The 3,363-nt window shown below is 54.2% G+C and overlaps 1 pseudogene; it reads left to right on the top strand.

Annotated features, from left to right (window-relative positions):
- The first annotated feature begins 509 nt into the window (after window positions 1–509).
- LOC119366338 lies at window positions 510–2,897 on the top strand (annotated as a pseudogene).
- The last annotated feature ends 466 nt before the right edge of the window (window positions 2,898–3,363 follow it).

Here is a 3,363-nt window from a genome sequence, read left to right as displayed (position 1 = left end):
GCATCAAAAAAATTTGTCGAAACATACTCATGCCGGATTTAGTTTCAAAGATCTCGTCGCAAGATTTCCAGCAGTGAAAACGGATCTGAATTCCGACGCGCGAATTGAAAGATATGACTTTTTAAAATTTAAAACTCAGAAATGAATAGGCGTGGATCAGTGTGAACACATTTAATGCTAACAGCCACATGCACTAGAAGACAAAAAAATTAGAGTAACGCTACACGTACAAAAGAGTTACAAGGTTTTACAAGGAGGGTTAATTTGATTGGTCAATAGGTGAGGAACACGGCCCAACCCCTTGAAAAATCAGAGGGGCAAGTTTGTGATTGGTTACTAGATGAAAAGAGCCCATAAAATCCTGTAATCTTTTGTACGTCCAGCATTTTTAAAAATATTAACACCCACATGCATGCAAGACGCGGCCACTCCATTCAACCAAATAGTGCGTATGCACTTTTTAGATTTTAGGCTAGATCTGTCCTATAAATTAACACGACGGCTACATACAGGCCAAACCATCCCAAGAGAGTGTACTCCTACTCTCTTCCTTCTCCTCGCGTACCGTACCGGCGTATGTAGCATCTTGAATCTTGTTTCTTGATCATGGACAATGGTATCGGATCGGTGGACCGGCCCAAGGCGGTACGAAACGGCGTGGTGGCGTGCCCCGCGGCCTTCCACACGTCATCACCGGCGCCCACGATCCCCTCCGCCGAGGCCACGCTGGGCAGTCAGTCACCTTGCGCGGCGGCTGGTGGAGGTGGGCGTCAGCGACGTGTTCGCGGTGCCGGGCGACTTCAACCTGACCCTCCTCGACCACCTCATCGCCGAGCCCGGCCTGCGCCTCGTCAGCTGCTGCAACGAGCTCAACGCGGGCTACGCCGCCGACGGGTACGCGCGCGCCAAGGGCGTGGGCGCCTGCGCCGTCACCTTCACCGTTGGCGGCCTCAGCGTGCTCAACGCCATCGCCGGCGCCTACAGCGAGAACCTTCCCGTGATCTGCGTCGTCGGCGGGCCCAACTCCAACGACCACGGCACCAACCGCATCCTCCACCACACCATCGGCCTCCCCGACTTCTCCCAGGAGCTCCGCTGCTTCCAGCCCGTGACATGCCACCAGGTCGTCATCAACAACCTGGACGACGCTCACGAGCAGGTCGATAAGGCCATCGCGACGGCTCTCAGGGAGAGCAAGCCCGTCTACATCAGCGTCGCCTGCAACCTCCCCGGCGTCCCCCACCCCACCTTCTTCGGCAACCCCATCCCCTACTGCATCGTCCCGAGGCAGAGCAACCAGATGGGACTCGAGGCGGCGCTGGATGCGACGGTGGAGTTCCTCAGCAAGGCGGTGAAGCCGGTCATGGTGGCGGGGCCGAAGCTCCGGGTGGCCAAGGCGGCCGCGGCGTTCGCGGAGCTGGCGGACGCGAGCGGGTACGCGGTGGCGACGATGCCGTCGGCGAAGGGGCTGGTGCCGGAGACGCTGCCGCGGTTCATCGGGACCTACTGGGTCTGGGGCGCGGTCAGCACGTCCTTCTGCGTGGAGATTGTGGAGTCGGCGGACGCGTACCTCATCGCCGGCCCCATCTTCAACGACCAGAGCTCCGTGGGATACTCGTTCCTGCTCAAGAAGGAGAAGGCGGTGATTGTGCAGCCCGAGCGCGTCACCGTCGGCAACGGCCCGACGTTCGGGTGCGTCATGATGAAGGACTTCCTGTCGGAGCTAGCCAAGCGCGTGAGCATGAAGAGGAACACCACGGCATTCGACAACTACAACAGGATCTTTGTGCCGCAGGGGCTGCCGCGGGAGAGCGAGCCCGGGGAGCCGCTGCGCGTCAACGTGCTGTTCAAGCACATCCAGCAGATGCTCACCGGTGACAGCGCCGTCATCGCCGAGGCTGGCGACTCATGGTTCAACTGCCAGAAGCTCAAGCTCCCTGACGGCTGCGGGTAAGCATGCACCCCGCTCCACGGACGTTCCCCATGATCTGACTCACTGACACATCTCCATCGCCCGCTGAATTAAAACATGAGCTGCAGGTACGAGTTCCAGATGCAGTACGGGTCCATCGGGTGGTCCGTCGGGGCGTTGCTAGGGTACGCGCAGGCCGCCATGGGCAAGCGCGTGATCGCCTGCATCGGCGACGGGAGCTTCCAGATGACGGCGCAGGACGTGTCGACGATGCTGCGGTGCCAGCAGAAGAGCATCATCTTCCTCATCAACAACGGCGGGTACACCATTGAGGTGGTGATCCACGACGGGCCCTACAACGTCATCAAAAACTGGAACTACACGGGGCTCGTCGACGCCATCCACAACGGCGAGGGCATGTGCTGGACCGCCAAGGTACGTATTCCAACATTCGTGCATGGCATCAGAAAACTAGCTAGCTTGGTTAAGGCTGACCAATCGATGGATGGTGCTGTGGCATATGCAATACAGGCGACTTGCGAGGAGGAGCTGACAGCCGCGATAGAGACGGCGAAGGGGAAGCAGGACTGCCTGTGCTTCATTGAGGTGGTCGTGCACAAGGACGACACCAGCAAGGAGGTACTGGAATGGGGATCCAGGGTCGGCACGGCCAACTCCAGGCCGCCCAATCCGCAGTACAAGATGTGGATCAGTTTGAAACGGCGAGTCATTGATGACATGCCCATGGATGCAAACTTCACGTGTATTTCTTGGGCCAAATAATTAATGAATAAAGCTGGAAAATGCTATTTCCACATGAAGGTTTTGGTTACTGCCGGGTAACCGTGTTTCCCTAGCCCCATTGGAAAATAGAATTATTGGACCAAAAATAGCATGTTGAGGGACGGCGGCGCGCCTTCGACTCACTTGAATGCTTGTACTTGTTGTCAGGTCGTCTACGGATATGGATGAAATTTTTACTTGTTATATTCTTTATACTACTTTCACAGTTGATGAATAGATCAAAAAAAAATATTTAAAAAAAAACATTTCATAGCTTCAACATATTAATTCGCTGCATCAGTATTCAATAGTCCTTTTCTTGCTTTTGGTAGGACTCGATCTTATCAATATTATTATATCTTGGTTGCTACTTCCTAACTAGACTAGTTAATACATGTCATCCAATAGAGACAATATTGAGCCGATTGTTTGGCAAATTGGACTTGCAGCGTTGCCGGGTTAAATTGATTGGTGAAATCCAAATCTCAAAATATGTAGAGAGCTTATAAATTAAAACGGGCGGAGTAGAAAATGTAAGGGACTGCCAAATAAAGCGGAAATTCACAAGGGCGCGCATGCGTGTGGCCACCCATTTACTTCAAGGCTGGTGCACTAATTTATAGAGATAATAACACTAGTGGTGCCTAAACTTACCATCGACGTTCACT

The sequence above is a fragment of the Triticum dicoccoides genome, chromosome 2B (assembly GCF_002162155.2).
Source record: "Triticum dicoccoides isolate Atlit2015 ecotype Zavitan chromosome 2B, WEW_v2.0, whole genome shotgun sequence".
Taxonomy (NCBI): Eukaryota; Viridiplantae; Streptophyta; class Magnoliopsida; order Poales; family Poaceae; genus Triticum; species Triticum dicoccoides.
This window is presented reverse-complemented; position numbering and strand designations above follow the sequence as displayed.